The 24,344-nt window shown below is 33.8% G+C and overlaps 1 protein-coding gene across 5 annotated transcripts in view; it reads left to right on the top strand.

The window, feature by feature from the left end:
- Positions 1 to 24,344, top strand: part of LOC6050873 — a 461,546-nt gene that overhangs the window by 37,171 nt on the left and 400,031 nt on the right. For all 5 annotated transcript variants that reach the window (XM_038266227.1, XM_038266230.1, XM_038266229.1 and 2 more), the window contains exon 2: positions 1,155 to 1,189. The gene's annotated coding sequence lies outside the window, so the exon portion shown is untranslated. The remainder of the gene's footprint in view (positions 1 to 1,154; positions 1,190 to 24,344) is intronic.

Here is a 24,344-nt window from a genome sequence, read left to right as displayed (position 1 = left end):
AATTCGGCGGAAAGTGGAGGAAGAACCACAAACGTAAAAAGCACCTTCATGAACTCTGCTGAGTCAGCCTTATTCACGAGGGACCAACCGGAAGAAGCTTATTTTGCTTGGATTCAGCTATTCTCCGACTTTTTTTTTCCTATTTCCGAACAATAACGACGATCACGATCATCGCCATCATCATCATCATCATCATCAGCAGTGCAGTCAGTAAGGAGAAGGTGCTGCGATGATGGTCGTGACCGAAAACATTTCGTCGAAGGACGAAAAAGCATTAATTTTTGGAGGAAATATTCAGCAAAATAAACACAACCACTCTACCTTGCCTGTAGGGTAAATTACCTTTTCCGTGCTTTTTTTTGGCTACACGAGCGCGAAAAGTTCTAATAAAATCCCAAAGTTTATGGTGGTTGCCTGTTGGGGTGCGATTTGCCAGTGTAAATTGACTTTGTTTTGACTGTAAAACTTGTGTTCTGGAAACTGAAAATTTTGCTTATTGAAGCTTATTTTTAAGTCTCAAACAAAAAACAAAAAACAAAAAACAAAAAACAAAAAACAAAAAACAAAAAACAAAAAACAAAAAACAAAAAACAAAAAAGCAAAAAGCAAAAAGCAAAAAGCAAAAAGCAAAAAGCAAAAAGCAAAAAGCAAAAAGCAAAAAGCAAAAAGCAAAAAGCAAAAAGCAAAAAGCAAAAAGCAAAAAGCAAAAAGCAAAAAGCAAAAAGCAAAAAGCAAAAAGCAAAAAGCAAAAAGCAAAAAGCAAAAATGCAAAAAGCAAAAAGCAAAAAGCAAAAAGCAAAAAGCAAAAAGCAAAAAGCAAAAAGCAAAAAAGCAAAAAAGCAAAAAAGCAAAAAAGCAAAAAAGCAAAAAAGCAAAAAAGCAAAAAAGCAAAAAAGCAAAAAAGCAAAAAAGCAAAAAAGCAAAGTAGCAAAGTAGCAAAGTAGCAAAAGAGCAAAAAAGCATAATCCCCAAAATTTTTGAGCCACAAACCTATTTTTATTAAACAATTCAGTCAAACATCAATTTAGAATTTAGTCATGTTAAAGTTATTGAACGCAACTTAATTCTTTCAATAAGATGTTGAAATCTTCTTACAAATACAAGTAATGTGAAGAAACAGCTTAATAACCACTTTTATCTCCTTCCCGTTTCAGGTGTTTGCTGTTTAACAGTACAGTTATTGAATAAGGTAAGATAAAGAAGCTTTGGTCGATGCCATCGCTCAACACAAATTGAATTTTTGAAAATTTAAAACCCCACCCAGCTTTATTTGCCACTCAATTCTCCAAGTACCATCAAGGGTGGGGGGGGGGAGGGGGGGGGAAATTGAGTCCCTCCACCACGACGGTGTGCTGCTCAGGTTGAAATAGGAAGCCCATTCGTCACGCCGAGTTGAATGTGTGAGTGCCGAACTTTTCGATTAAGAAACAGTTTCTAACCCCCCTGGTTGGCTGAACTGACTTTGATTGGCAGGTCCTTCACAGTTTATCCTCAGTCGGAAGTTAGTCAGACCATGAAAAGCTTCAGAGAGAGAGAGAGAGAAGGAGGAAAGCTTTGAACCCGGGTGCCGAAACACCGACGGCAGGACGTGTCGAATTCCAGTCGTGTACAATAATAATGTCTGAAATGTAAACAACGAACGTTGACATGAGATTGTAAAACGAGACACAAACTTTTTTCCCTGCTTTGAAGGACGGATCCCCGTGATCCTGGCAAAAGGATTTTTGGCTGCTGCTGCTGCTTGACGCGGTGCTGGTGGTGCTGGTTATAGTGTAATCCAATCACGTCCGGAGTTTGTGTCTATACCCTCACACATATACACACACACTCCCGTTTCACATGACGGTGTGGAAACTGAGCTCCCGGGATGGTAATACGGTGAAAGTGAGAGCAAAGTTTGTGTGTCGAAGGCACCTTTGGGTGTCCTTGTGCTTTGGTGATGTGACATGATAAAATAAATATTTTATGCAAGCTTACAGCATATTTAAAGAGTTATCAACTGGATTTTTTACGTCTTTCACAATTGTATAGCATTTTTTAAATCTACATTTTTTTTTATCTCGGCGTTATTCATAAATGGTATTGAATTGTTCCAGCTAACTAACTAAATCGCTATCGATCACATTTAAATGGGATTCCGAAGAAATAGAAAATCGGATTTACATTGCATCACGAGCATTGAACTGAAATTTTGTAATTCACATGTAAAAACAGCAAGAATAAAATTTCATTGATTGTTGATACTGGTTGCGAACAATAAATTTCACTTGAATTTGAATCCGTTCTTCCATTATTTCCATGTTTTATGAAAGTTCCAGTCGGAGTGTTTGCACTTAATGAATGAAATGATTTGCTTCTTTTATACAAAAGTCACAGTTTAACTGTCACTTAAGTTTGATCCTTGAGAGATTTTTTTTTATTTCTTGGATATATCAAATAAATAGAAATGGAGTCGTAAAAAAGGTTAGGCAAATCAGCAGCCCGGTAAAATTTATATATTTATCAATAGATGGGTCATTCCATCTCAACTGAGTACACTTTTGTACTCGACCTTCACCGATTTGGACCAAACCTTGGAGGGAACGTTCATCTATCGATAGTTAACTGAAATCCCAAGTTTAGTGCTGATCTGACCATCCCTCTATTTTTGGCACCGCCCTCTTTTTTGACGATTTTCTGAAAAACTTGCATTTTATAGAAAATTGTCCAAGGAAATCGATAAAAATAAAATGTTAACCCTTAAGTGCCCACTAATATTATATTTTAACGTTTTAAGTATTAAAATTCAGTTTTGACCTATTCCTTATATTTTTATTTGAAAAAAAACGGAAAACGGTTTATTGGGTTATTTTAAGCATCTGTGTAAATTTTGAGCGAAATTGGATGAGATTAACCCATTGATACCCGAGCCTAAATTTGATGAAAAAAAATGTTTTTCATACAAAAATGACTTTTTTAAATCGCTAATAACTTTTCAGAATCGAGTTTCACAGCTTTGGTATGTTCTACAAAGTTGTAGAGCATTAAATTTTCAATAAGAATCTCACTTTTGGAAATATTTGGATGGTAATAGCGCACCGTCCAGACCAAACCGTAAGAAACTTGGGTTTTCCATACATTTTTTCGATTTTTCCCATACAAACTTCACCTCCGAGTATCAATGGGTAAATGATTACCGATTTTGCTCATATTTGGCCCAGAGCCCTAAAATAGGTTAAGGAACAATATTCAGCTTGTGGAGTGAGGTTTTGAAAAAAAGTGCCATATTCTGGGCACCCTAGTAGACAGTCTATTGCTTATTTTGTTTGCAAAGTTATGATTAAAAGAAAAAACAGTTTTTCAAAAAATCGTCAAAAAAGAGGGCGGTGCCAAAAATAGAGGGATGGTCTAATCAGCACCAAACTTGGGATTTCTGTTAACTATCGATAGATGAACGTTCCCTCTAAGTTTGGTCCAAATCGGTGAAGGTTGAGTCCAAAAAAGTACACAGTTGACCTAGAACGACCCATATTTATTTTAAGTTAAAAAGGATTTTTTTCCAAATATAAGCAATCAAAATCATCAGTATTATCATCAGTCTAAATCAATAAAAAATAATGTGGCCGTTGAATAATGTCCTTAACCCTCTACAACCCAACCCCGCCTTTAGACGGGCTTCGATCTGAAATTTCGCAAAAAATCCGTTTTTCAACCAATTTTCGATCTTTAAAATGCATTGAAAAGAAGAACCTCATTTTAGAAAAATTTAGGGTTGGAAGTCTTACTTGTTTTATGTGACTTTGCCAATGTTTTAATTTTTTTATTTTTTTACGAGTCAACTTTGGTTGTGTTTGGCCTTTCTCACTATTTTACTAACATTTCCTATGTTTTAAGCAAAAAAAAAAATCTGTACTTTTAATAGTGTCCCAGACTATGCCTCTACGCATATTTTTAACAATTTAAAACAGATTTTAAAGCAGCATTTTATAGCAGAAAAAGTGAAAAACAAGAAAAAAAATAAAAAGTGACTGTAAATACATTAAAAATTTAGATAGGCAATGATAGGAGGTGGTAGAATAGGCCAAATACTAGCGAAAAAACATAAACTAAACAAGATAAATGTAAATTAAAATACTAAAAATTAAACAAGATATGCATAAAAAAAGAGATGTAGAGTTATTTGTAGAACAAAAGAAGACGATAAAAATAAAAATTGTCGAAGAAAAAAAATGGGCAGTAGAGGGTTAGGAGAACTTCCTATGAAAATGAATTTCTAATATCTTACTCCTGGCAAAAAAAAACATTGAACACCTTGTCTAACACTGGTCTATAATGTTACAATCATGTTTTAGACCAGTTTTTGAGAAAACAGTATCTTTTTCCAGGAGCAAGATAACACCATACTTTTATGGAAAAATGCTTTTAAAAATTGTTTCAATTTGAACGCTCTTGTATGAACTTTTATTTTTTCAGAAAAATGAAAATAACAAAAAAGACGATATTCCCATAAAAAAAAATTAATGCTTTTCTGAATTCCAAAATTTTGGCTATTGTTTTAGGGTCTGATTACGATCTTAAAGAAAGATTTTGATTGACTGGTAAAATTTTTGAAGATTTTCCGTATAAACATCAGGCAACCGAAATTTATATGGTTTAAGTTGGTTAAGCAAGAGATTTTAATGTATTTGTCTCAACAACTACAACTATTGTACAACTATTGAACCGGTTGGGTGAACAGGTTCAGCTGAATCGGTTCAATTTTGTTGCAGAATGACTGTTCAGGAAATTGCAAGAGTTAGATATGTCGCATGATAATGTTTCTGGAGAAAGGTCATGTTTTTATTCTCTTATGATGTAAGTATGCAGAACAATAAAAGTTTACTAAACTTTTTCGGTTAAACTTTATATAAAACGTAGTCTTTTTATATTTTTAACATAAAGTTCAGATGAAGACCTTTCCAAAACACTAGAGAACTTTGAGCTTTGGTAATGTTTTGCATGAGATATAAATTTTACAAATTTACTGTAACGCATTTTGCTCTGCTGAGCAATTCTCTACCAAAACTGGAAATGGATTTTATTTGTATTTTTTGATTTGCGTCAAACTTTATGGGGACCTTCCCTATGACCAGAGAAACTATTTTGTGTCATTGGTTCACCCATACAAGTCTCCATATAATTTTGGCAGCTGTCCATACAAAAATGGTAAGTAAATATTCGAATAACTGTAACTTTTGTATGAATTTGCTGATCAATTTGGTGTCTTCGGCAAAGTTGTAGGTATTGTTGAGGACTATTGAGAAAAAATAGGATTTTTTAATTTACTTTTTTTTTTCACAAAAACTCAATTTCCCAAAATACGTATTTTTTGATTTTCGAGATTTTTTGATATGTTTTAGGGGACAAAACTCGCAACTTTTAGCCATAGAGAAACATGGTCAAAAAATCTGTCGCCGAGTTATGAGTTTTTGAAAAAAATAGTGATTCTTGGAAAAAAAATAGAAATTTCATGCAAAAACAAATCTGACATAATTTTCTAATGTGAAATTGAATTTCCAATCGAAAAGTACTCAACAGATTTTTTGACAAAAGACTCTGTTTTCAAGATAAAGCCACCGAAAGTTTGATTTTAGCGAAATATTTGCAGTTTTTCGATTTAAAAAAAATGACCAAGAGTGACCATTTTTAAAAATATTTTTTTTTGAAAAGTTAAGAAAATTTGCTATAAAATAGTCTCAGAGACATTGAAGATTGGACCTCTGGTTGCTGAGATACAGCGGCTTAAACAAAAAGAAAAACGAAAATTGAAGTTTTCTAAGTCTCACCAAACAGCCCACCATTTTCTAATGACGATATCTCAGCAACTAATGGTCCGATTTTCAATGTTTAAACATGAAACTTTTGTGAAATTTTCCGATCTTTAAAAAAAAGTATTTTTATTTTTACTAAAATGTTAGTCCTGATTTATTTTTTTTAACATTTTTATGTACAGGGATTTTTTTTTTCTCCAAGTCTTGACTGTTTAATAGAATTACGTTATCAATCTTTAAGGTTCCCTACGTGATTGAAAAGCCAGCTCCCGGGGATGTCCCACCGCTAGACAATAATTCCAGAGAAAATTTCGGGATTATTTTTTTCAATTTCCAAAAGCACCCAAAATCCACCACCCATAAAACCACTCCCCATTTTGCATGAACCTCCCAGCGAGCCCAGGGAGGGGGAAAAAGGACAACTCGGTGCAAAGCCCAGCAAGCTTCTGCTGTTGCGCCCGTTAATAACGAGGGCCGAAAGTCCTCGGAAAATGTGTGGTTAGATAACACGGGGAGGGTGATGTGGGGCGGGTTGGAGACTTACCCAAAGCTCCGTCCGGATTAAGGAGGGGACGATGGTTTGCTTTTGTTGAAATATGGAGTTTGGAATGGAATGGGAAAGTGAGTTCTAAAAAAAGACGGGGAAGGGTTAGTCCGGTTATCCATTTAAGTCCGTCCAAACTCTCGATGATCCGGGGACCTATTAAGGAGAGGAAAGCGTTTTCATGTGATGAATGACCATGAGGGAATGGCTTCTTGGAAGGATGAAGCTGCTTCAAGTCTGGGTCCGGTCGAAACATGATTTTGATTTGCTTCTTTGTGACTTTTGCAAGAAAGGAAATTTAATTTAATTGTCGTGCTTCAACAATCAAAGGTCCGACCATTTCAACAAATTTACACTGATTTTTCCTCAAATGCCATGCTTCTTTTTCCCGCAAATTACAATTATTTGGCCACACTGCTGGTGGCGGCGCCGCCGCCGCCGGAGATTTTCCTTCCGGTCCAATTTCCTGACCCCTGGAACACAGGAAATTTGTCCAAACAAAGAGGGAAAAATTTCACCAAAAAATTACACCCACGAACAAAAATCAACTGAAAGCAAGCAAGCAAGCAGTATTTCCGAGCCTTCCCGGAGAGCCCCAGGCTCGAGGAGTCTCGTCTCGGTTCCTGGAAAAAGGTCAGACAATTTGGAACCGTCCGTCCACCAGTCGGCGCACTTCCCCCGCTAGGTGTACGACTAGGTTTGCCCCTTGATTGTGCAAGGCAAACGCGCGGCCAGGATCCGGTCGTCCGGGCGTTTGCTCGCAGCTCGCGTCGTGAACTCGTAATTTTGAACCGGACCCAAGCGTCAGCGAAATTTACTCAATTTTACCATAAAGTTACAGTGTCGTACACATGTTTGAGCAATTGGGTTATGTTTTTGTTAGGGGGTTTCTTTTTTCCAAATTTAACGAGAGTCACACATTTTAAGTTTAAGTTGAATAAAATTCTTCTTTTCGTGAATTTGTTGTAAATTCAAAACATATCGCAGATAAACTAAAATGATTAATTACGTGCATAGGTGTAACATTATCAAAAATTTAACATTCAGAATTATTTTTTGGTCTTTTCTACAAAACAAAACTTGAAATCTTGATTTCGAACGGAAATTGAAGCCCCTATTTAGAAATCATTGGTTTTAATTGGGCGAATTGAAAGCAATTAAATAAATAAGGTTCAAATAATCAGTATTTAATTATATTTTTTTTCATAATCTCGATATTGAAAAAAAAAACAATAAAAGTAAACCGGAATTTAAAACTCTTCGAAAAAATATTTTTTACTCTTTTTTAATTTCGTTTTTTGTCTAAAATATTTTTTGTCTAAAATATTTTTTAAAAAATATTGCGTTACAAAAGCTTTTTTAAATGTCGATTTTTTATGCTGTTGATTTGAGAAAATCAAATCTTAAAAAAAGCTTGCAACAATCAATGCAATTATAATGTTTTTAATAAGTCGGCAAAGACAATTACAATACAATTTTATTGATGTAATTCCAATTAAAAATAATTCAAATAAATACATTTTAAATAATGTTAGTTTTTTAGTTTGATTTTCTTTGCAACGTTTATCAAACATGATTTCCGGCCCAAACCTGCATCAGAAAAATCAAAAAAATGTTCTCCTCTGATGTATCGTGAGGAAGTCATTGGTAAAACTGGGTGTTTTGTTGAATTTTAATATTTTTTTTGATGTTGTTGAAATTTGTGAAGTATTTTTCAAAATTTTATAATTTCACCAAATGTTACAAAAAACGGTTATGAGTGAAACTTTGCTTAAACTTTTCTAAAATTATGAAAAAAAATTAAAGGAAGGGGGGGGGGGGGGTTAGGGTCAGCGGCCGTGTTACGCTCCATATAAAATGTTTGAAATTTGATTTGAAATTTTGTTACGAAGTGGGAGGAGGGGGTCCAAAAATTATGTTTCTTGCGTTACGCAGTAAAAAAACGCTCCCTAGCATTTTAATTTCGCTTATTTGACTGATTTTACTATTTGCGTTTGCGAGTTGTTTTTTTTTTATTTTAGCAAATTATTTTGATACGCAAATTATCAAAGTCTTAGCAGGATTACGATAGTTGAATCGTTAATTCAGGTGTTAAAAACTAAGAAAAATTTCACAAAATTGAGCTCAAGGAAAAATTGCATTGAATATAGTGTGTCATGGGTTTAAATTTTGTAATTTGAACAAGTTGAACATCAACTCTTCACAATAATTCTAAAGTAGTATTTTTTTTTGCATTTATTTCAAGCAGATTTTAAAGTACCGTTAAACTCCCTTGTTTTATTATTGACATGCCGTTAAATTTCTATTTTTGTGCCGTGAATAATCACTAGCCCTATTGGCAAGGAAAAGCAAATCATTACCAATATTAAACACGATTTTAAAAAACTTTATTAAAAAATTATTAAGAAATTTCCAAAAAAAAAAATCCAAAACGAAAAAAAATCAAAGAACAAAACATCGTGGCAATGATGGAGATCAATCTCAAGTGTTTTGGTGTCTAAATTTTCAAACAGTTCATGAAAATGTGTTGGTCGATTAAAAATTTTCGATGAAAATCTTGTTTTCGAAAGAAAATTGCATGTTTTCATCAAACCTCTATCCAGAAATTAGACTTTTCAATTGAAGGAATATAATTCAAATCATACTGTGTGTACTCACTGTGTCGAAAGAATCCTTTTCAATTTGTTGGTTTTTCCATAGAAGTCTAAACTTTACAGTTGAATATATTTTTTGAAGTTTATGTCCCTAAACTCTGGCCAATGTCAAGGAAGAAAGAGGGGGGGGGGGGGCAAAAAAAATAAAAAAATAATTAAATAACAAGTAAAAGTAAATCTTTCCCAATTCCTGAGGGGAACACCCTTGAAGAGTATCGGGGCCGGCTTTTACAAAGCGGATTCAGTGGCAGTTTCATTCTCAACTTAATGTTAACATTCCATAGGTCGCCTCCCTAAGGTGTCGTGATAAGGTCCAGTTTGTGACGATACACTACCTTCCCTTTACTAAGCAATCGATGCCAGAAGGGAAAAGATCACCAGTTGTGTTGGTCCGAGCCGGGATTTGAACCCCAAGCCATGGTATTATTATTTGAATGAAAAAAGTGTTTTAAAATGCATTTAACACCTGCCCAGTTGTTTTGCAATCATTAGTTTTTAAGATATCGAGGTATCGACGGAAATTTTTTTTCGCGAAAGAAACACTGTTCGTCGGACTGTACATTGGTATTTCATGAAAATAAAAAATGTTTTGAAAGAAGTCCAAACATGCTAGATGTGATTCATTTGATAAAACTTTAATTTTCATTGCCCCCTGATAATTCAGGCCAACATTGAAGGGGGGGGGCGACATAAACTTAGAAAAAATTTTGCAACGGCCTAAGTTTCAAAGTATAATTATGTACTCAAAATTTATCACAAAATACCGTATTTTTTCGAAAAAAAAACTCAAATTTTCAAAATATACAATATGGATATCAAACGAAGCGAAATAGAAAATGATTTTTTTCCTTTATTTAAACTTTTTTTGTTATACATAATTTTTTCAGAAAATACGGTATTTTTTAGAAAGAACTAAAATTTTTATTATGAGCAATATGGGTATCAAACTAATTGAAATTTTATATGCTTTTTCAATGTATTAGAGGTTTCTTTTAAATTTAAAATTTTTATGTCCCTTGCTTCTGACCAAAGTCGGGCAAAAAAAGGTTTGAAAATTAAATAAATGATCCATGGTTTCAACGTTTGAATGAAAAAAGTGTTTTAAAATGCTTTTTGCAATTCATTTTTGATTTAAACGATTTATTGACATGAAAATTTAACTTCAAATTTCACTCAATGAGTGTTTTTTGGAATTGCAAAAACTGTTGTATGGATCTCGTTGCATAACTTGATTTTTTCAGCAATCATCGTATTTATCCAACTCGATGGATAAATGTACGACTCGTGCTGAAAAAATCCTCTTTTTACAACTTGTTGCAACTACTATTATACACCTGTCTAGTTGTTTTGCAATCAATAGTTTCCAAAATAGCTAAGTATTGACAAAAAAATATTATTTGCGAGAAATTTTTTTTACGATGCTGTGCATTGAAATTTCATAAAAATTCAAAATATTTAAATCAAGCCAAAACATGTTTAATATGATAATCAATGCAGATAAATGCACTTTAGATTGTTTACTGTTGATTTAACTTCTAATTTCATTAATATCTTGAAGTTTTTTGAAAAAAAAGTTTTGTTTGCCCCCTGATTTTTCGGACAAATTTTGAAGGGGGGGGGGAGGGGAGGGAGCATAAACTTTGAAAAATATATGCAACGGCCAAACTTTCAAAATAAATTACAAAATTCCCTTTAAAATCCTCCCCTCCAAAGTTTGTTTGGAGAATTAGAGCTGTTACCTGCTCCCATATATTGCATGCAATTTTTTGGTTGTATGCAAGTGCGACGAACCGCCCTAATTTTCCATACAAACTTTGGAGAAAAACCATTCGGCCCTGTCTAAATATTTTTGAAAAATTCAAAGTGCACGTTAGGGTGGTCCAAATCCGGACTTTTTTGGGGCTACCCCCTGAAATCAAAGATTGACCCATCACTAGGCTAAATTCCAAATTTGAGCTCATTCTGACCACGGGAACCCCTCCCTCCAATCGCTTAAAGTTTGTATGGGAAAAATCGTCAAAATGTATGGAGAAAAGCAACTGTTTTACTTTTTTACCTGTGGAAGGCGCCAAAGTTATCCGATTCTTACCATTTCTCAAATGTAGAACGTTCATTAAATTTAGAACAACTTTCCCGAAGACACCATATTTTTAGGATTTTTTCCCGCGAAGTTATTAGCGCCCAAAACTGACCCTTTTTGCGCGGCCAGCTGTAAGGGGCTACCTAACAACGATGTTTATTTCCAATTCGTACACGCACGTGCTCTCTCAGGTTCAAACTCTCTCACGAGCTTGCTCGCCTGCCTGCCTGCTTGTTTACCTACAAGCGCGTGCTCTGTTTCTCGGCTTGGACTTTTGTCGTCGTCGTCGTTTTCGTTTGCTATCCGCTGCGCTGCGTTCTTGACATGTTTATTATAATGTTGAACTAAAATACCAGGTTTGTTTTGAGATATAAAATTTAATGTTATATGTGATCAACAAAAGATATTATATTATAAGGGCGTGTGAGGGAGAATACAAATTTGATGAATTAGTTCATCCCAAGTTCATCCATGAATCGTCATCGTTTTGGATTTTAATTTATCTGCTCTTGTTACAAGAAATACCATGCAGTTTTTTTAGATAAAAAATGAAGGAATCTTTTTTAGATTTTTTTTAAACTGAAAGGAAAGGAAGGCCGCAACTGCAAGATCTGAAGGTAGTTTACGATTGTGCAGAAAGAGATGTTTTCTGAATCGTTAAATTTACAGGTAAACTGACAAAAAATGATAAACAGTTGCAAAATTTGTTGCAGGTGGTCTAGGAACACAGAAAGAAATTTCCATAAAGAATAAAAAATAATTTTAGAGAGTATGAATGAAAATTTGCAGCAATAATTGTAAAATTGCTTTGATTTGTACTAAGTATATTTTTGTTAAAGCAAACTACCTAAAGGAACAACATTTATATTACCTGAAGTTTTTTTAATAATTGAATCATTATCATGTTTCTTTAGAATATACGAAAAACAAACAAACCCTGTTCTCATGACATTTGCTGTAATTTTTGATCGAGCCTAAGCTGTCTTTTCTTTAAACTATTTTTTCAGCGCAGTTTTTTTTATTTTTGTCATAATTTAAGAATTTATATGCTAAATATATCTCAAAACAATCCTGCTATTTTAGTTGAAAATCATAATAAACATGCCAGAAACGCAGCGCAGCGGATAGCAAACGAAAACGACGACGACGACAAAAGTCCAAGCAGAGAAACAGCGCGCGCTTGTTGGTAAACAGGCAGGCAGGCAGGCAGGCGAGCAAGCTCGTGAGAGAGAGCACGTGCGTGTACGAATTGGAAATAAACATCGTTGTTAGGTAGCCCTTACAGCTGGCCGCGCAAAAGGGTCAGTTTTGGGCGCTAATAACTTCGCGGGAAAAATCCTAAAAATATGGTGTCTTCGGGAAAGTTGTTCTAAATTTAATGAAGGTTCTACATTTGAGAAATGGTAAGAATCGGATAACTTTGGCGCCTTCCACAGGTAAAAAAGTAAAACAGTTGCTTTTCTCCATACATTTTGACGATTTTTCCCATACAAACTTTAAGCGATTGGAGGGAGGGGTTCCCGTGGTCAGAATGAGCTCAAATTTGGAATTTAGCCTAGTGATGGGTCAATCTTTGATTTCAGGGGGTAGCCCCAAAAAAGTCCGGATTTGGACCACCCTAGTGCACGTGTTTCTGGGGGCCCCAAACTACATGCTTCCGCTCGAAATGAGCCTGCGCAGTCATTTGTGTCATTTTTTGTTGGTCAGTGTAATGTAGTGTTGTGAACCTCTTCCATCAATGATTTTAAATCTTTTTTTCAGGAAGCACAAATTTTAACAAAAATATTGCAAAGTTTCATTCGCAATGAAAACGTACTTTTTTGCACCTTTGAGGAATTAATCTTTCATTTATAAAATTTGATTTGTTATGCAAAACCAGCTTAGTATAAATATTTCCTTTATTATGTTCAACTAATGCACTATGGGCCATCTCCATACAAACAGGCGGCCAAATTATTTTTTTGCTTTTTAAATATTTTTTCATACAAATTTGGGTAATTGTATGGTATTGAAACGATATACGTCGATTTTTATGACTTTTCATGTTTTTCAATAGTTGATTGTTTATAATAAATAGTCTTTTCATACATTTACAAGTGCAACAGAATTGCATATATATTGTATTGCAAGTTTATATTATTAAATTATGGATAAGCTAATACATCCCCACTTTAAGGACACAACCCCTCCCTCCTCTTTCTTTCACCCCCCCCCCCCTCTCCTCCTTCCCCCCAACAAAATTTTGTTAAGCGTAATAAATTCATTTTAAGTCAAATATTTATTATTTACTGCTGTTCTTAAAATTCATTTGATTATAGAGTTTGTGACAGCTTCAGGATATATTAAAGGTACTTTTTATGATGTTTTGTACTAACCAACATAGAACTTAAATGTGGATCAGTTTCATGGATTGATCGCAGAAAATCATCATGCTAAGTCAACATTTTGCTGAATACTTTTTTCGGTATCAAACTGAGATTCTCCAGTTTCGCTTGAGAAACTTCGGTACGAATACCTTATTTTGACTAAGGTACTCAATTTTAAATGTAGGCAACAGAAAATTCCAATAAAGTCATTTCGAACTTCTTGAAACCAGGTATTGATTTTTGAAGCGACGATGCCCACGAAGTAGGTAGCAAAGCAAGTGAAATAAACGGGCGCATATGTAGATTGCAGCAAATTTTGATAAAACGTAAATGTTCAAAATGGCATATCTCCGAAAACGCAAAAATCGCAGGCTGGAAATTTCAGCAATGTTAGATTATAATCCAATCTTTCAAGTGATCTTAGTTTCATGTTTAGCATCGGTTAGCAAAAAAGTACTCGATTAACAAACACAAAAATATGATTTGTCAAAAAAATGCTCCAGTTATTCGATGAAAACTTCAGTTTTTGGTTTGGAAACAACATTTTATCTATTAATAGTTTCAAAGCTTATCTCATTACCTTTCCAACGATGTATATTTGTCCTAATAAAACATTTAAAATGGCTGAGCTATGTTGAAATTAAACAATCAGCCTTTTTTACGAAAAACTCTAGTTTTTTACTCCATTTTTTGACATTCAGCTTGCGTATCTCCGTAATGAACAAACTTAGAGCTTTGAAAATTTGGATTTTTCTTAGTTAGAATGTTTACTTTCAAGAAAAAAATACCAAAAAATATTTGGAGAAGGTCACTTTTTTGAAACTTGGCCACCCAATGTACCGTAGTGTAATGTAACAAGAATGTCAAACGGTGCTTTTTGATATTTTTAAAGCAAAAATTAGTTTCAATCGAGCATAAAGCTAGGGGAAAGGGTGATTTTCATTGGACATTTCCAAATAAGTTTATTTAGATTCTCCTAAGTCCTAAGTTAGTTTATTTTTAGTCTCCTAAGTCCAAATTATTTTTTTAAGGGAACATTTTTGTTCTGAAAGTACTCAGTACCTCACTTTTCTCTTTAAAAATAACCCCGAAATACTATGTTAAACAATTTGATTTCTAAGTGTTTGCTCTGATGAGATAAAATTTAAGTGTCTTTGGCAAAGTTGCTTGGATTGCCAATTTTATACTTAATTTTGCGATCTGGACCACTGTGCAATGTCATACTGGTCATGTCTGTAACATAACCACCGGTACCATTTTGCTGTTCATTTTTATCCAGTTCTGAATATTACAAATAAAAGTTTTCAAAATGTTCTTTGCCCACCGATTTTGTCACCCAGTGTTACAGTGGTCGACCGCGCCGCACACAGCCGCTTCGGTTGATGAGTTCGTTAGCGATTTGAGCTATCCGGCTAACTAAAGGTGCAGAGCGGTGGTTGTTTGATCAGGTTTGCGTGACGATACAGACGAGTCGGGAAGGTCCTGCGGCCGCTTGATTAAGGTCTTCATCAAACACAACTCGCCGTTGTGAGGTTTTCAGATTGCGACCACCTCTGGGATCTGATTAGATAACGCAATTACAATTGTGGAAATTTCTAACGAGCTACCAGGTGTTTAAATGTCATTACTTGATATTAGATTTTGAAAAATGCTTGAGATTTATTCATCCAACCGTAACCATTGATTAAAGTCTAGAAGATTCCCCCCCAAACAAGCAAACAAGCCACAAAAGTATCCTCTTCCACTTCAAAAGTTTATTCTAAAGTCTTCCACCCACCCTAAGCTCCTCCCCACCAAGTTCAGGTGCAACCTCATAAGCCTTCTTTTACTTTCTTGAAGTGTGCGTGTGTTTGTACGACTTTGTTGTCTGGTACCACGCTAGTGGGCCAACTTTTCTAAAACTTACTCCCCAAGAAGGTACTGCTCATAAAGCTTCCTCAAATCTTTAAACTCTCTCTCTCGGATGATGCTTCTCAAAAAGATAACGATGAGCTGCTTGAAGTCGAAAGGGTTTGGAAGTGGTAGTGGATGAAGCCATTGAAACAAAACTAAGAGAACTTCGCTTGGAACTATCGCGCTCCATACAACATAGAATGAAACACCCTCCAGGAAGGATGATGATAAAACTCGAGATTTGAGACTGCTTCTTCGGTGGAACAGTTCCGTGAAAAAGTGTGTCACTCTTGTGTTTTTTTTTGTTCGCTTGTTTCAATGGGAAAGATTAAGATCTCCATTATTGCCGAGAGACGTTCTCGTTTCAATTTTCTGGAAGTGGGAAGTACTTATCTCCTGGAAGGCGTGTTTTGATCTTCCAAGATGATGGAGTTTCCATCGAGGTAGGAATATTCCAGGATTTGAAGCACTACTATTGCTTCAAATCCTGGAATATATCTCGCTCGATGAAAACTTAACCATCTTGGTAGATTAAAAAACGCCTTCCAGAAGATATTCATGTTCACGATTCTTGAGAATACAATGATAACGAATTGAGAAAACGGTTGATGTTTTACATACTTAATAAAATATTGATTTTTTTTTCCAAAAGGATATCTGTATGTTTCAAAATGTTATTTTAGAATTGATTTATTTTTAAATATTTTTTTTACGCACTTTAACTCAATTGACTTCTACGTTGATATCATAATTGTTTCAATGACCCATTTTCGCAAAAAATAATCACTATTTTAAAAGTTCATAAATCCAACAAATCCTTTCAGTCAAACAGTTTTTTTCTCATTTTTTTTTTCAATTTATAACAGAGGTAATTTTCAGTTATAAAATTATATTCCATCCCTTTTTTAATGATGAACTTTCATCCTAAGCTGGCATATACTCAACCACCGCCCCTCCTCTCCCTCCCTCCTGGTTGTTTACTTTTCCGTTTGACACTTTTTTAGTTTGTACCCCGTTGGTTGATCAAAGCCAAACTAAAAAAAACGAGCTGTCACTTTTTACACGACGCTCACGCACACTATCAAAACAAACGTTTGATAGTGTGTGTGATCTCCGTGTAAAAGGGGTGTCAAACTAAAAAGTGACCCCGTTCGTTTGGCAACACCGGGGTTTGAGTGTACAAGAAATGATATAACAGCAATTTTTCAAGATTTCAGTCATCAATGTTTTGTATTTTTTTTTTTATTTACTCATATTTGTGAGGACTACACAGCAAAAAATCCGATGGTAAAACAGCATGCAAAAGCATACACATCACCTTCGTCACCAGTAAGGACTGGCGCCATAGCCCATTCGGCCATCAGACCGATGTAAATCTGTAAAGGATAAACGCATATATGATCTTGACATTTCGGTCAAGTAGGTTTCCCATACTGATGGGCTACATACTTCAGAGTGTAAAATCACATAAAATTGCATAAAATAATGCAATATTTATTTTACACCCAGGTCTGTTACACGCAGCTGGATTACTACCTTTTTTAGCTGTGTAGGGCATCCAATTTTCCTGGGATCCTGGGATTTTAAGGCAGTAAATTTGAAAAAAAAAAAAAATCAGAACATTATGCGACAAGTTCGGCTTAAAAGGCTGTCTTAAATCGTTATTTTTGTCCTGATTTGATCCAGATGTCGGTTTTTGCAGAAAAATAATCGAATATGGTATTTTTTTAAGTTTAAATCATTAACATACGTAAATACATTACCAAATTTTGTTCTTAAAAATAAATAAAACTTCAGAGAAAATATTTAAAGCGACAATTTCATCCTGAATTCAAGATTTCAAATTATGCTTTAAAATTGTTATCAATTACATAGTATTCAACTGTTGATATATTTCCACAATAAAATTGGAAAACTTAAATTTGTTTTTTTTTTGGGAATCCCCAGTTTTAGAAGAAAAAAAAAAATTCCCGGGAATTTTGACCCGGGAATTCCAGGGATGGACGCACTAGTAGAAAAGTAGACTCTAAATCTTAAGAAGAAATTATTTTTTTGCACAAAAAAAAAAAACAATTTGCGTGAAAAAAAACTATTTATGAAAATTACAAATTTTGAAAATTATGTTTGAGATTTCTTTTACGAAAGTTTTGTATTTTTTGACAATGCGACTGATTTTATTTTTGCTAAATTTCATAACCTTTATGTTTTTCTCTAAGAAAATTTGAAGATTGAATCTCTGGTTGCTGACTCACTCAAATCAACTCTACACTCAACATTCAAGTACAAGGATTCCGTAGAACTTTACACATTTTTAAAGATATTTTAGATTTTTTATTGTTTTCATTTTGGTGTATCTTTTTCGATGCATTTCCTAGGTCGAAATATTCTTTTTATTTGACAGATTCAAGGCATCTTTTCTTAATTTTCGATTTTTTAAGGACTTGAAAGTGCAATTTTTTGTGGGGATGAAGTTTTGATTTTAAACAAAACGGATCAAAATGTTCGTACAAAACTTCAAAATGTATTTTATATGCAAAAAAAATGCGAAACCCAAATTTTAAGCGAAAAAAAAACTTTTTGCGGTTTTCCAAAATATTTGAATAATCCTTAACGTGCATTTTGAAATGATTTCAGCTAGAGAGTGACGAGCGGGAATTCCCGGGAAAATTTTCCCGGGAAATTTGCCATTTTTGGACCTCTCGATTCCCGGGAAATTTGGTCGAGACTCCCGGGAAATTTTATACTTATAAATATCGAACCAAAATTAATAAACTAATCAGAAAAACATTTAAAAAATTCGAAATAGTTTAGAACATTAGATGTTCAATGTTCGATTTTCAAGCTTGAATAAATCAATGCTTCTCTAATCTTCTTATTATAAAAGTTTAACTTTTCGAAAATTCCAATAACTATAATTGAGAGTGAATTTGGACCCCAAAATTAACCTTGAAGCATTCTAAGCACTTATACACCAGAAATGAAATATTTATTATTTCTAAGAGGGAAAAGCCTTTTCAAGATAAGATTAATTTTCATATCCTCACTCGAGCATAACAAAACTAAGAATCTTGTTTTTTTTCTAATTCTAAGTAAGTCAATTTCGCTATCGTATCGATGTAATTCCTTTTTTTTATGTCAATAAGTCATTTTGTATTTTGCATATTGAATTATATTTTGAGAATAACAATCAGGCTTTATTTGTAAAGTTAGGGTCCACTTATTGTGAACATTTACAGTTGACCTTAAGAAGGAAAAAATCAACTTAAAGTTTTTGTTTTGAGTCGTTATTTATCATATTGCAAAAAAAATAAAAATTATATATAAGTTTTTTTTACTTTCAAAAAATCTAATAACAATACAGAAAAAAAATCATGGTAATATTACATCTGGAAAGGTTACATCTTATATGTCAGAAAAAATGAGTAATTTTACTTCTGAAAAGATGTAATTTTACCACTATTCTGGTGTAATGTTGCATTTTCAGTCTAAATTGAAAAAAATACATAATAAAAAGCTGGGTGCTGAATAGTTGTCCGCAAAGCGGCCTCAATTTAGAACTGTCAAAGCGGAACCAATTTACTGTTCGCAAAATAATACCAAGAAGTGGCAAGTATTGTGATCGATCTATAATTTATTTTGTCAGGAATAAAAAAAAGTCGATTGCGTCGAGCTATTAAGATATTCGAAGTCAAAACATCTTAAGAAGAGGGTTGAAACCGAGATTGGCATGATTCGTTGCTAACATTTCAAAATCGCTATGTCTCACGCAAAACTTATGTTTATGACGATTTTGAAATGTTAGCGACGAATTATCAATGACTATGAATGGTACCTGCCAAATAATATTGGATAATCTTACTCCGATATTATCACTGCACATCAAAGATACATAATCTCGGAACTTTTATTCGGTTGCTCTTCTGGTTCACGAAATTCCACCCACTTCGTGATGAAAAATTGTCATCACGAGGAAAACAAAAAAGGCCTCTTTTGGCCACCCATTGTTTAGTATACGAAGAAAAAAGTGGGATGCACTTAATTTTTCATCGAAAACATCAACATCAACAGATTCAAAATGTTTCAAAACAATTCACTTCAGCAGCAAAAAATTTGTCACGCTTGAGCTTGAACATAGCCTTCTACTTTGTTTATGTTTACAGCTGTAGTGCTGTTGTATTAGTGGGGAGCAGTGGGGAGCTTTCGAAAATCACGTTACGCATTCTGTCTTTTCAGCACCCAGATAAAAAGGTAATATTCAACCTTCTAAAATTACACCTTCCAAATTTACACTTTTTTTTGCTGTGAAGTTTAACAACAAGTTTGTGCAACTTTTGAAAAATCACTCAGTGCGAATGAAGAATCGTAAACATTTTAAACTGTAATTTCGAGTCCCAAAAGGCTTAAGAAACGATTTTGTATTTTTAGATTGAGGGAAAAATCAAAATGTAGAAATAGTTCCTCAAAATAATGAGGTTACTTAAATTTACGTTTCATTGGATTAATATGAATTAATTTTATCAGAATTCATTAAAAAGACACTTTTATTAACTTCCTTTTTAAGTTATTGTCACTTTTTGCTATTCAAAAAAAAAATCCCGGGTCCCGGGAATTCCCGGGAAATTGCAAAACTCAACTCTCGATTCCCGGGAAATTGAAAATCTCGAGAATCGTCACCCTCTAATTTCAGCTAATCCAGGGCAGACGGTAATAACAATATTCATAACATTTCAATAAAAAATACTGTTAAAATAACAGAAAGTGTTATGGAATCTTCATGAAAAATCATTTTTTGCATGAGGCTTTAATAACATTTTATGTTATCATCACAAAATTTGTTATTGGTCTGATATTGATTGAATACCAAAACAACTTTGGAATAACATTATTTGTTATGGAAAAACACCTCCAACTGTTATTGGGATGATCGGATAAGTTGTTTAAAAAACAAAAAATAATAACAAAGATTTGTTCGAAGAATTACTAAAAATGTTATTAGTCTGTTGTTATAATAACAATCCAATAACAAATAATTCATAAAGACGAATAACAAATCTTGTTATAAATAACATAAAATGTCATTGGCCTAGTATTTTCAAATATCAACAAATGTAATTCCAAAGTTATTTCCGTCTGCCCGGAATTACACTTGAACTTCCATTTAAATTTTAAAGATTTTTGATTTTTTTTCTGCCCGATTCTGGAGGGGGGGTCTCGGCAAAAACTTTTTAAAACATTTATACCAGCCTGAGTGAAAAAAAAATCTTTTGTTTCTTGTACCTTATCACGTCCCATGTATCTAAAAAGTACTATGCTAGGTTACACCAAATTTCTTTGGAGACATGAATAAAAAAACTAAGAATGCTAAATAGTTTCTTTTGACACAAAGAAGTCATGTTTTTTCAACCAAACCACCAAAAGAACAAGGATATTCAAAAACGTAGAGCAGTTATTGATCCGACTTTTGATGCCAAAACATAATTAATGTCTTGCATTTTTCAGATACTTTTGATGCAAATACTATCAAAATTTTGATTTTCAGACTAGCATTTGAAATGCATTTTTTTATACCCAAACCTTTCCAAATGATAGTCTTGAATTTATGAATCTGATTAAACCACATTTTTGTTATCGTAATCAGGAAAAAAATAATTATCTTCACAAAACTTAACTCATTTTTGGTTATTTTCCCGATTAAGTTCAGTTTGAAATCCATTTAAAACGTAGAAATCTATATCTTTTTAAAACTTTTTCTTGAGCTTTTTGCTTCAAAACTCACCAACATTTTTGTCATGGATGAAATATAGAGCTTTGTTAGTCCGAAATTGAAGATTGAGAGTAAATCATCTAATACAAATTTGTCGTAAAATTTGCTGAAATTTAAATGATTTTATTTAATTGGAAAATCATGATGTAAAAAGTTAAATTTAGAAAAAAAAAGTTTTACAAACTCTATTTTTAACTCATAACTGAATTCCTTTTTAGCTACATTTTCTTTAAATCTGTTTTTCTTTGTTAACAAAAATAATGCTGAATTCAATTAACGTGATTTCTTTTTCCTTTTTTGCTCTTCTCCGGCAAAGCACCAACACATTCGTGTGTGATTCTTCCAGAAATCAGGCACCTCTAAAAGGTGCCGACAGGTCTCAATTTCATTATTTCCGGAATCGAAACGTGATGTTTTCGTCGGCAGATCGGCCGGCCACCGCGCCAACAAACGGCCAAAGCCATTTCCCGCAGCACGAAACGACGCTAGCCACAATTTTCCGGCCTGGCTCTTAATTTTTAAATCACACCTTCCTCCAAAACCTCCTCCCACCCCCCCCCCCCCAGTTTTGACGATGGGGCACACGTTCATCATGATTATGGTCCTCTGGCGACCCCCAATCTCCCTTTGCCCCTCCGAAACCACCACCGCACACGTCCGGTTCCGAAAAGTGGCTTTTCTACTTCCTGATCACGTCCCATGACCTGGTCCTTGGAGCGTCGTCCTCGTCGGCCGTCCCGAGAAAGCTTTTACCGCCCAGCCTGTCCAGCCCACTGGCGAGGTTTTCCCTTCCCTCCCCGGGGGGGAAAGTCGATGCGCCACAAGCCAGGGGAAAAACGGATAATTAAAATAAATAAAAGGATAATAGAAATTATTTAACAACATTGACCCGACGGGAACCGCCGGGGTTCAACCGCGTGGGAGTCGGAGCATCATCTTGAGGAAGTTGAGCGATGTGCCAGGTCAGGTGACTTGGGAGGAGGAACGGCGATGGAACTTGGAAGCGGCCAGCCAAGGGACTGTTGCGTGGAGTGTTTATTCTTTGTCCGGTGACGTCAACCTTCTGTGCTCTGTGTTATTTTAATTAGTTTGACCGCGAGGTAAATCTATCAACTGAAATAAAACAAAATTTAGCTTTTAAAATCACAAGCTTCTTCTTATAAATATAATTATAGAGAAAAAAAGTTAAATCAGATGTTTTAATTATAATTAACAAAGTTTACAAGTATCCGTGCCCTAAACATTACTTTATCTAGGGATTTATGATTTTTTTATTCTATTTTTCTTCAAAAAAATTTTGATGGAGGCGCACGATCATTCATTAAGGAGTATCACTAGACTTAGTGATTTTTCACGCTCAAAAATTGCAGATTTCACGGGGTCCTCAATTTCAAAACACCAAATTTCACGCAAATTTCGCGGAACTTGAAAAATCTTCAAATGACTCTGAAAATCCTATGTTTTAATCACAGAAACTACTTTTTATGCTTCATTATATATTATTCTTCAATAAACTAAAAAAAATCTTCATTAAATTTAAATTTAAATGCAAACACAAAAAAAAATTTCTAATTTTCAAAAAAAATCTTCCTGGTTTATGAATATATATTTTGACAAAAAATTTAGGGCACGCGTATTCTCATTTACTGAACTGCTCTCTTATGTTCGACTAATAAAGCAGTTAATTTCGTTAATTTACTACTGTTATATCATTTTAAATTTTATTGAATTTAATATCGAAGCAAGATTTTGACAACCTTGTCCGGTAAAAATAAGCAAAATGAATTGAATTTTCTGCGACATTTAGCCCATTAAACATATTATTTAAGGGTATCAGCTCACTTTTCAAAAACTAAATTTGACAATTTGCAAAAATAATATAATTTTTAACAAATTGTTTTTCTAAATGGGAAAAGACAACAAAAAAATATATTTTTTTACTTTCGCGGGAACCCTCCACCCAAATAAACAAATATTGTTAAAATTAAACAGGCCCAAAAAAAATGATTTGTTTTTAAAGTGTGATTCCAAAGATAAAAAATACTCTTCAATTGATTTTGAATAAAACAAAGCTTTTTTCTCTTAATTTCGTCCAACACTATACCTTTCAAATAAAAAAGCTAAGAAATTTTAAATACAGCGATGAAAACATTACAAAGTTTAGTTAATTTAATAAAAACTAAAACATTTGCACATTTCTTCAAATGGTTCATATCAACATGATTTACATATATATTCAAGCTTTTTAATTGAAAACTAATGAAATATTCTTTTTGGATGAAACATTTGTTAAGTTGTTAATGTTATTTTTAAAAAAAATATTCGAGAAAATTGATAAATTTTAAAAATTTCACGCCGTCCACGAGATCGTCAAAAATCGCTAACCCTTTATTAGCAACTAAACCAGGTTATTCACTCGCTTAATTCTACAGTAGTTCATAAGATTATTTTTATTCCTTTTTGAGTTTGATAAAAAGAAGAAAATTCGTTACATTTTCACACAAACATAAAATTTCACGGGATTTCGCGGAAATAGCCAAATTTCGCGGATTTCACGCTGTCCGCGAAATCGTGAAATTTCACAAACCCTAAGTATCACTCACCTCCTTTTAAATATATGGAAAATTTATAAAACTTCCAAGCTAAAATATGTTCTAGGTCAAGGATATTTGAAAGCTACCCCACGAGCGTCCTCTCCACGATTTTTTTAGGTTCATTAATTGGCAATAATAATCTCCTTCAAACATTGCGTACAACGGGGTGACATTGGACCTAAGATTTATTTTGTAGAATACCATCAAAATTTCCAAGCTCCTTTAAAAGTTGGGAATACCATATAACTTTCAACCTACTTCTCGAGCTAAGACCTGTACGTTTTGGCCAAAAAACAACCCTCAAAAAATCAGTTTTCCATTTTTCTCAAAATTGTTTTTCGCAAAAATCATTTTTTTTATAACTAAAAATCGGAACTTCTCGCTATTTCATCCAAATATATATCAGTTCCTTATAAAAATTAGAGAAAAAAATAAAAGTGCTTCGATTTTGCTCTAAATTGGAGTGCGGGTTCTTTGAACGAAATAATTACACCCAAATTTATTATGTTTTGCCATAAGGGTGACCTACGCCGTGATAGGGGGTCCGAAAAAGTGAACTTTTCGTTGGTTTTCACAAGAATGATTTTTTCAAAAAATCATTTCTTCGCTCCATTTTAACCGATTTTAGCTGTCTATGGTGCAAATGAAAGATGCTAAGTT

Source organism: Culex quinquefasciatus, chromosome 3 (genome assembly GCF_015732765.1).
Source record: "Culex quinquefasciatus strain JHB chromosome 3, VPISU_Cqui_1.0_pri_paternal, whole genome shotgun sequence".
Taxonomy (NCBI): domain Eukaryota; kingdom Metazoa; phylum Arthropoda; class Insecta; order Diptera; family Culicidae; genus Culex; species Culex quinquefasciatus.
The sequence above is the reverse complement of the archived record's forward strand: the minus strand, read 5'-3'. Positions and strand labels throughout refer to the sequence as shown.